Source organism: Papaver somniferum, unplaced genomic scaffold (genome assembly GCF_003573695.1).
Source record: "Papaver somniferum cultivar HN1 unplaced genomic scaffold, ASM357369v1 unplaced-scaffold_33, whole genome shotgun sequence".
Taxonomy (NCBI): domain Eukaryota; kingdom Viridiplantae; phylum Streptophyta; class Magnoliopsida; order Ranunculales; family Papaveraceae; genus Papaver; species Papaver somniferum.
The window spans coordinates 3,487,575-3,498,588 of NW_020644373.1; the positions used below are offsets into that span (position 1 = coordinate 3,487,575).

General features: G+C 38.0%; 1 long non-coding RNA gene across 1 annotated transcript; it reads left to right on the forward strand.

The window, feature by feature from the left end:
- Window positions 1–4,654: 4,654 nt before the first annotated feature.
- LOC113342034 lies at window positions 4,655–7,625 on the forward strand. The gene is made up of 2 exons (XR_003356344.1): window positions 4,655–7,078; window positions 7,154–7,625. It is a non-coding gene; the product is annotated as an uncharacterized LOC113342034 (long non-coding RNA).
- The last annotated feature ends 3,389 nt before the right edge of the window (window positions 7,626–11,014 follow it).

An 11,014-nucleotide genomic window follows, 5' to 3' on the forward strand; every position in this document is an offset into this window, starting at 1 on the left:
CGATGCAACCAGTTCAACTCCAACCATGTCTGCAGATCCGCATACAGCCACCACCAGTTGACCCCAGCTTTGATTTCATGGCATTCTTCAGGAATTGATGTCGACTGACGTCTCCATTATCTTCTTAAAGCTCTCAACTAACCACTGCCAACAAAACCAATTGCAATCATCTCCTGAATTTCGGCACAATAGAACCTTCATGTATTAATGTTGCTGTTGATAATGAGAGAAAATTCAAACTCAGTTGAGATAGAAAAGTGTTGCAGTCATGAACATCTCTATCAGCAGCAAACCCATCTTCATTCACTCGCAAGACCTGTACCGCCACCATTTAATCCCCAAACTCAGTTGGGTTAATAAACCCCAAATTTGTTCCATTCTCCCTGAATTCCAGTTCAAAACCACCACTGTCACTAAGATTCAGCCATCTACTTCCTCTCACATGAACCCAATTTCAGTATGAGTACAAACCCCTGAAATCCATTCAGCTAGCACATATGAAACCCCAATCCTGATTAACATCTCGAATCGAACCTATTGTTGTCGGAAGAAGCCCTCAAATCTGTCTATTATTGTTGCCGTCGTCACCACAACTTCCCAAAATCAGAATCATTATAAGTATTAAAAAACACCATAGATCCATCACCGGCTCTTCTTCTTGACCTTGTATACTCTCACCGATAATTCATCTTTGAATTCAGGCTCCCATCATGCAAGGTGCAGCTGCTTGAAGAGAGAAATGAAAATCTCTTTTCTTTGTTTTGGTAAAAGATAGAATATATATAAATGTATATGCCTTAATAATCCAACAGAGAAATGTGGTAGGAGAGAAGCCACGTCTCCCATTTCCCTTTAGCAACTAGTGGGTCGGGGTTGATTGATTCTTGTTTCCCATCACATACGTGAGATGTCTTGAGCCTTGAGTGGTGCTGATATAGGAATACCATGCCAGCCATATTCAAGGTTCTTGCGCAGTGAGAGCATCCACAGTGGGCGAGTATAACCAAAATTTGGGATGAGATCGTAACACAGTGGGACGGAGTAAAGATCAAATCCCAACCAAAGATCAAATTCCAGACCAAATATGGTCGCGACCAAATCCCAAATTCTAATATAGTCGGGCGTAAATTTAAAATACGCTTGTTGCTGGGCGTAAATTTAAAGTACGTTTGTTAACGGGCGGAGATTTAAATTACGTCCGATGAAATTTTAATTAAATAAATAAAAAAAGAATGAGGCGGACTTTTAAAGTCCGCCTGATGAAAGTTGCAAATAAAAGTCCGCCTGATGAAATTTTAATGGGGCGGACTTTTAAAGTCCGCCTGATGAAATTTACAAAAAATGGGGCGGACTTTTAAAGTCCGCCTGATGAAATTTTACAAAAAAAAAATGGGGCGGACTTTTAAAGTCCGCCTGATGAAATTTTAATCATGTACCGTTGCGTAACAATACGGACTAAACCCAAATTTTGGTCTTTTTTTTGATCTTTGATCTTTGGTTTTGATCGCACCACTGCAGTTGCTCTGAGCAGCAAAATTGGTCCTTGTAGTTGCAAATGCCATTTAGCTTTCAATTAATCCATTTATCTTCTGAGTGAACGAAATCGCTTGTATTTCCTGCAAAAGGCTTAAAACAATATTATTAGCAACGAACGAGACCTAGCCAATATAAATCTGGGCGTAAAAATGTAGCACTTACGTGTTTATCAAGTACCTCACACTTACATTTTGCTAGTCCCGAGCAAAACAGAAATATATCCACTCAACAGCTGGATATGAAGAGGCGTCTGCTAAACAACGAGACAGACGATTAGAAAGACCCGCTGAACAGCTGGTCATGTCAAAAAGAAAATTTTTATGACCCGCTCAACAGCTGGTCATGTCGTGCAAACTTTTTTTTTTCTTTTTAGAGACCCGCTCCACAGTTGGTCATGAAATGATAAGAAAAGAAAAAAGGTAGACCCGCTCCACAGCTGGTCTTGCTATGCAAATAAATTGTTAACAGACCCTCTCAACAGTGGTCTGGTCTTCACGAAAGTGATCCATATTTTTTTTTAGTAAGAAAATTCATAACGAAATTGAATGCCTACCACAAATCCATATATACTTCACCACTCCACCACACTTAAACATTACATTGTCCTCAATGTAATTGAGTCATCCAACATAGAGCTAAGGTGGGAAATTCCAAAATGCGATATGCAAGAGGCAATCAAAAATAGAAGATAGAGTAAAGGGAACAAAACTGATGGGTTGACTCCCACGAAGCGAATGATATTTGCTCCCAGCTTGCGCGCAACAAGTAATCTCAACAAAACCGAAAATGATACAAAACTGCAACCTGCCAAGCATATATATAAAGTCTGAAAAGTTGGGGATCAACCCATCGTATCAGGTTAGCTGCAAATAAGAACCTGTGAAGACTATAATCAGCCAAAAATATGTGAAGATCCACTCCCTGTGCAAAACATTCCATAATAATCAAGTCATACTTTGTCGGGAACAGTAAATCATTCACACCAACAAGTACAGATTGTTTGATAGTGCGTAGCGCGGACCCTAAATCTGGTTCAAGTTCAACTGAAATATTTTCAATTGACAAACTATCTTCATTAGGAATCGGAGGAATCAATGCACTAACAATTACACTAGGCACCGGATCATTATGCTCAAAATGATTTAAACATGTGTCTCGTGGTTCAAGTTCATCAAAGCAATAACCCCTAAATCTGCGCCGAGGTCTGCGGAAATAACTTCCGCTGTTAAGTTACCTATATTATCCATCGAAGAATCAAATGCATTGACAATGTCAATTAGCATAGGGTCATCAGAGTCTGCAAAATGGGATAAACACGTGGATAGTGGTTCAAAATCAGTGGCCCAAGTTGACTGCCCTGTATCAATCGGCTCCACATTCATACATGCATCTCGAGAGCTTTTAGATGGATCAACAAAAATTGGGCATAGTGAAGCAACGGTATTATGAATAACCATATTGTTATCATTTTCAACAGTAATATAAATCTCAGAATTCAAATGATTAGAAGGTTTCTCATTATGAACATCTATCACCTTTGAGTCATGACACTCAATAGTAGCATCCTCTACATATGCAGGTTCTTCTACATCATAATTATCTGAATTTTGGGTTCCTCACTTCCACTCAAAACTTCTACAAGTTGATCATTAACAGTTTCTTCCTAAGAAGAATAATCAATATACTCTAAGGTACAATTAGATTAGGATTGAGACTGGTTTGGGAACCAACTCTGTTCCTCCTCCAACTGTCTAGTCATTTGACCTACTTGATATTCAATGTTTTCTAAAGCTTTTTGAGTGGTCTGTTGAAGTTGAGACGTTTTTCGACTAATTTGTAATGTATACAACCTTAAGCTATCTTCCAAGCTCAAATTTTTATAGTCTAAAACCTCATTGTGCTGCCAATTCAAAGATTGTTCAATACCTTGTGCAAATAATTATCCCCATGGTATTGGGTTTGGTACATATGTGAATCAATGGAACACGAGTTATTATAAACCTGATTATTATTTTCATATGACCTCTGGTTTCCTAGTATCTCTAACCGTCTTTCCATACTAGCTATATTCTGGTTGAAAATCTCAGCATGTGATAAATCATCTGGATGGTAACTTTGGTACTCATGTGAATAAACAACCTTGCTCTGATACCAGATTTCAGGGTTCTAAACCAAAACAACTGAAGAGAACTCAAAACCAACTAGAACCCTAAGATAAAATCCTTTTTATGGGGATTCGCCACATCTGTTGTGAAGAACAATAAAAGAACTGAGTTTGTATTAATTGAATGTCTTATTACAGACTCAGGGAAGAGTATTTATAACTCAGGAATCTTGACTAACAAGTAATTATCTTAACATGTTTAACTATTAAAAAAAGTCTAACTAAACTAAGAAACTAAGCATAAGTAAAATAAGGAAACTAGTGATCACAAGAGTTGGCATCCCAACATATGTCCTCGTGCTTTTCCTTTGGCTAACTAATGACCATCGTGTTAGTTTTGTAAATCTCTAAACATTTCATTCGTGAGGCCATGTTGCTTTAAGCTGGTCCAATTATTATAGGAGAGATGGTGGACTCTTCTTTGACCCACTATGCGTCTTCTATAATAACCAGCTTAATATTTTGATGTTCCATTTTTTTCTCCGAGACAATTGACAATAAGCTTCGTACTCCACTGAAACACCATGATGTTTAGGAATTTGATTTCTTCTGAAACTTCAAGAGCTCTGCTCCTTATCGAACTCTTATCGACCGTTTTTTTTTTCTTGTACGACGCTTAATTTCGTCTTATAAAAGTGGTGCTTCAATCACCATATCCTCACAACTAGCGATTATGCCATTTTATACGCATCAGTGGCTCGTGGATTGCTTGACAGCACTATGCTCCTTGTTGATTAGCATCTCTATGACTGGGTGGTCGACTATTCCGAGGTTATCGATGTTAGAACAAGCATGACTGTGCTATGCTGACTCATCTCCAGCTCATCTGAACTATACACGTGCTAACCTTGTATTGGTTATTGACAGCTCATCTACAGCTGTATTACTCTATCCGTAACTGTCTTGTAATGAAGCTTATAAATAAGCCTCTCCTCCATTGTAATTTTTGGTCTCTGTTTGAATAAACTTTAATCACAATTCACAGATTCCACACAGTTCTTACATGGCATCAGATACCAAAGAGGAATTCTGACTTCTCTATTTTGATCATGTACCTTTCAACCTCCATTAATGGAGTTTCTTTTATCTTCCGCTGTAACTCACCATTACCACCACCACCTTCACAACAATCACTACCTGCAACATCACAAATCAATACACCTACAACCTCATCACCTCCACTTCAATCTCTGATTTCAAATCAGATGATACAAATAATCACCTACAACATCTTTTTCTTTTCAATTACACAACCAGAAGAGGCATTTTGACTGTCTCAAACCTAATTTTCTTTTTGATTACACAAACTGAAGAGGGATTTTGACTTCCTCAACCAATTATCTACAACAACATCACAACCTCAACCACCGCCATCATCACCATAAATTCATCAACAACCTCTAGAGGCTTTTCGACTGTCTCCAATCTCCTTCCATTGTTTGTTTCTTTGTTGATTTCAATTTTCTACATCTGAATTAGTTAGGTATTTTAGATTTTTTTCAAGATTCGATTTATTTTTGCAATTTCTTTGCGATTCAGTTTCTGGATCTGATTTGGGTGACGTTTGATAATGACGATTCATGATCTTGGTCCTTGATATATCGGCATCTGTTTAGTATTTGGATTAGAGGAAATATTCAAGATCTCCTGCTCCACTACCGAGTCTCAGTTTTCTTATCTTCATACCAGTTTACTTCTGCTTCGAGAATTCTTGAAGATATTTGTTGGATGGAGATTTGTAAATTGAGTGATTTTTCTTCACATGGATGAAGCCTCGTATTCAACTAGTGATTTTGCTTCATGAAGATGCAAACTCATTGTTACTTCAAGATAAGTTCTCTCAACTTTTTAGATCTGATTTGCATACTATTCATAGTTTCAAGATAGCAATTGTGACAATCAATTTGTGGATAAGTTTTACATTGTATTTCGGTTTAGAGAACATCTGTGATTTTTCATCACATTGGTGAAAACTCGGTATTGACATTTTTTTTATTCTTCATTACCTTTGATGAATACCCAAAGTTACTTTGTGTTGTTACAATTGAGGTCAGACTCGTCATAGTGCTATTGTGTGTGTTGTGTGTTCATTTTTCTTCAATTGTCTATATTGTCTTAAGAAAATCCAGCACACAGTCCTCCTATGTAGTCTTAGATTAGTGATGGAGAAGTATATGTTGAGATACATATGATGATCTGTAATGATGCTGCATCAACCTTTGTGTGAGTTTCTTGGATTTCATAGTTCAACTGCAACGCTTGGATTTCTATTCTACAGTCACAGATGACAAACTTTGCACTATCCTAGTGCTTAGTTTGAGGGGGAATATCTCCAGGATTTGCAACTTTATTTCACTATTTACAGATTGGTTTGAATCCATGATTTGCACAAGGCTTTGAGTTTCTATATGCTGTTAATACTTCAAGATGATAATGGTACAAGAGACTGTGAATGTTTTGGATTGAATAATGTGCAATGATCCAAGTATTACATGTCAGATTTATTATTTGTAGAAAGCTTTACAGGGGATCAACTACTGTTGTTGATACAGTAGCAGATGGATCAACTTCAAGAGTTGACACAGTTCTGGTTTGTATGGTTTGGCTTTCTTCTGCATCAACATCATAGCATATGCTTCAACTATATCTCTCAAACCAAGTTATGCAGTATATCATCTACAAAAATAGTTTGCAGTGCTTCTCAATAGCATCCAAGGGTCATCTTTATTATGGTTCAGCTACTACTTTGTGCAGAGCAACTTTCTATTCTTTAAAGCAACCTGATGCAGTACTAAAGTGATCAGTTAGAGTTTAAGGTGGAATGCTACTTCAACTACAGATGCTCCTACTAAAGTTGTGTCAACTGACACTGTTGATCCTGCACCAGTTGAGTCAACTGACACTGTTGATCCTGCTCCAGCTCCTTCTGGCATGCATACAAGCTTCTTAATCAGGATTTGCAAAGATTACATGTGTTAATGCTGCTGCTGTTTATATCTGGTAGAGCATCAGAAGACTTCCATGTGCAGTTTCTCTATAACATCCAGTTGTAGGTATTCCAGGTCACAATGCTTGATTAGCAAACTAAAGCATCAATGCTCATTATGGATGCATTAGTTTGAGGGGGAATGTTAGAACAAGCATGACTGTGCTATGCTGACTCATCTCCAGCTTATCTGAACTATACACGTGCTAACCTTGTATTGGTTACTGACAGCTCATCTACAGCTGTATTACTCTATCTGTAACTGTCTTGTAATGAAGCTTATAAATAATCCTCTCCTTCATTGTAATCTTTGGTCTCTGTTTGAATAAACGTTAATCACAATTCACAGATTCAACACAGTTCTTACAATCGATAAACAACGCACCTTCGAGGTAGAAAATAATCACTTCTTCGAATTTATAGATATATACTTACCGCGCCTTTGAATTAACTTCTTGACCTTGTAGGTGCAATCTCTTATTTGTCGTTCCAAGAAGCTACACCTGGAGTGCATGGCTGGCAAGTAAATGGAGATTGCCAGACTTCAGTCACTGGTAACTGAGAAGGATTGGTTGATAGCCAAAATGAACACATGGTTAGCTGATTTAACCACCAGGAATGTACATTGCTTCACTTCAAGAAGAGCTCAAGGTGACCCGAGGCATGCTCGACCGGGCCCAGGGATTCATGAATGCTGATAGGCCTATTGATGAGGACTACGATCCGGAGGAATCCAATTCGAAGGATGAATAAGTTTTTCTCCATCTTGCTCTTTCTTGTGGAAAGATGTTATTCTTTGTAGATGTTATTCTTTCCTGGAACGGCTGGGCGTCCGTCAAAATTTATCTGTGCAACTATTCTCTTTATCTAGATTTTGTGTATGTGCTACTGATAGGTGTAGAATACACCCTCTTTATTATCTATTGGTTATGTTTTCTTTGTTATTTTTCTTGTAAATTATATACTTTACGTTTGTTTTGAGTTTTATAACTGCTCTGGAGTCATACGAAGGAAAAGACGAAATCATCCAAATAGAGCCAAAAGGATAAAACAATCATTTCACAGGACAATAATATTGGGAGCCGAGTCTGTGTTAAAGGGTAGCCGATTCTGTTATAAAGGCACATAGGCAGTTACTCAGGGCATTCATGTGTCAGCAGTGGGGTGTATCCATCCATCCCATACTTTAACCCAACCCTAGAATCGAGAGAATTCTTTTCTCAATCATTTTTCACCTGACACTAAAAACAGTAGTCGCTGCTACTGAAATTGAGAAGGAGAAAGAATAAAAGCTTCATAGCAGACGGAAAATTGAGAGATGAAATCGAGAGAGTAATGTATGAATACCGCAGGATGAAATCGTGGATGGGTTTGCTGATGAGTTGAAAATCGAGAGAAGAAGAAACTCACAGATCTATTTATTGAAATAACAATGAAGAAATTAGGTTCTTCTCTGTAATTGAAGAGAAGATCGGTGATGAAATTGATTGTGGTTGAGATCCGAGAGATGTATAAAGATGGGTTCCTGTTGGTTTCGAAATTGGATTGAATTTGGTTAAGAATTAAGACGTTGCTGCTGTTATATATCGAGAATAGATGGGTGACTCTCTGCAACAGAATCAGAGAAGAACGGTGCTGAATCTCATGGGTTTGAGGTTGTATATAATGGTCTGAGATCGAGAAGAAAATGATGTTACAGACAAGAAAGAAGAATGGGTTTGTGTTAATTCGTATAGGCAGTGACGAAATGTTATGCTTCTGTCAAATTAAGAGCAGAAGATGGAGCTATTGAAGATGATGAACCTGCCGCTGCAGCTGTGACAAATGATGGTGCTCAATGGGTTAATGTTGCTGCTGCTCAATTGGCGCTGTTGCTATGCATATTGGATGATTTTCAAGGGTCTGAGTTATCGTTATGTGTTAGATGATCCTGGTTGTGCTGCTGTTATAGGCTGTCGCGACGAATGAATGCCTGAAATGAATTGAATAGATGTATGGTTAGGGTTGTTACAGGTGAAGAAAGAAAGGCCTGAAATTGGCCGGGAACCAGCCAGAAACAGAGGAAACTCTGTCCATTTTTCTCCTCTGGCGAGTCAACTCGGTGATCCAGGTGAGTTGACAAGATAACGGCATCGTCAGTAGGACTGTCAAAGATGACGGTGACCCAGAAAGACTGTTAGTTTGACTCAGACAACCGGTAACAGAACTCATGTGGCCGGCGGTGACGTTTCAGACCAGATTCCGGTGATCCCGAGAACTTTTCAGGCGACCAAAAGTACAGAAATTTATGAAGAATTCTCTACACTCATGGGTTTGAGGAATTGGACTTGAATTTGGAAAGTGAAGATGGAAGATTTGAGAAAGACAAGGACTTGGAAAGAAGACCTACAAAAGGAAAGAGATTCTATTCCTAGGAGGATTGCAAGCAAATTGAAGCCTATAAATAGAGAAGTTCTCTACTTTTCTCAACACACTTATATACTTCTACACCTATACACACACAACATTTTTCTTTTCTTTATTATTTGTGTGAACTCCTTAGCATGAGTAACTAATTTTCTTATTGATTGAGGATGAATTCCTAGTTCTTGACATGATTTGAGTTTTTGTTTTAAAATCTACCTTGAAGTTTTTCACATGATTATCGTTTGTCTTTACTAATAGGAATGTTTATACATTCATGGTTGTTTGATAGATTATTTAGAGTGCATGCTGAATTGATTTGTTAACTCAACCTAAAGCTAGTATAAGTTAGGGAATACGTAATCGTTCTCGACACTGTACACAAGTAGAAAACACGAGACCTTGCAGAGGGATTATGTGGAGCAATTGTGTCTGAAAACAATGCTAGAAAGTGGACCAAGAGAACCGAGTTTAACTACTATTACTAAACCTAAATTCATAAATCTTAATGCATTCGGGGGAATTACATCTTGTAAGCGAACCTCAAGGTGGTTATTTTTAATAGAATCTGATAACTAAGCGGACCTGTTACTCAGTGAAACGAGGAATTTTGGGGTTAGCTAAGCGAACATTCTATCCTACGGTTGGTGATAATCTGTGACTAATAAAAGGTGGAAAAGAACATAACTTGAATCATTTTTTTGCAACGAAGAAGGATTCCTTGATCGTGTTTCTCTTATTGATTTCCTTTATCTTTTTAATTCCTTTGTTTATTTTCTTTTGCTTTATAAATTCTAAAACCAAAACCCCCCTTTGTGACATTATAAGACAACTAAAACCTCTTGCTCCTCGTGGGAACGAACTTAACTACCACCATATTACTTGTTAATTGAGTGGAAACATATTCACTAATTTGTTGTGGTTACGACACGCATCAGCTACGCACCGGGCATTTTTTTTTCTTTTAACCATATTTTTCATTTGAGTGATGTGGCTTTGCACGCCTCATCGTGCATTTTTTATTATATGTCGTGGGGAATCGCCTTGCCCCATCGCGATGCATTTTTAATTTGGTGTGGCTCTGCTTCACATTTTAATTTGGTATGGCTCGGCTTCGCCTCGCCGCGTCGCTTGGGATTTTTGAATTTTTGTGGCTCGGCTTCGCCTCGTCCTGTCTAGATGCATTTTTGATTAGGTATCGAGCGTCTTTGCTACTCCTCGTCGCGATGAATTTTGGTATTGCTCGGTTTCGCCTCGCCCTGTCGTTTTGGATTTTTCATTTGGTATGGCTCGGCTTTACCTCGCCCCGTCCCCATGCATTTTTCATTTGGTTCCGCGAGGCTTCGCCCTTCCCCCGCTTAGGGTTTATAAGTTAGTGTTGCTCGGTTTCAACTCCCCCATCCTCATTTTTCATAACTTATAACCTTATTTTTGATCGTATTATTATTACAATCTATTATTAGTGGTTTGAGCCTTTGAGGTTGAGTGTGGTAAGTAATTAGCAGACCCGCAAGATCTACGTGAAATAAAGATATATACCACAATGAAAAAAAAATCTTAAAGCTAACAAAAATATTATATGAATCACATGTAGTTATATAAATGCATACAAACACAGGTTGAAAGACAGACGATGGGAATATTTAACTTTAAGAAAAAAATATCAAGCCGGTGATGCTACCTTGTGTCAGGAAATTGAGAGATAGCGTTAAAAGAAAGAAGATGACATACCTTTCGACCAACTGTAAGCCTCAGTAAATTCGTACCCTCTATCCCCTCATCTAATTTTTTTTTGAAGCAAGAAAATAAATTTATTAAAAATAACTCATGACAAAACATGAGAAGAGTCTAAAGAAATTTGATGAGAAATTGCAGGAGGGGATGAACAACCTCAGGAAAAGGAAATTCTATCAGTTCTAGCCATG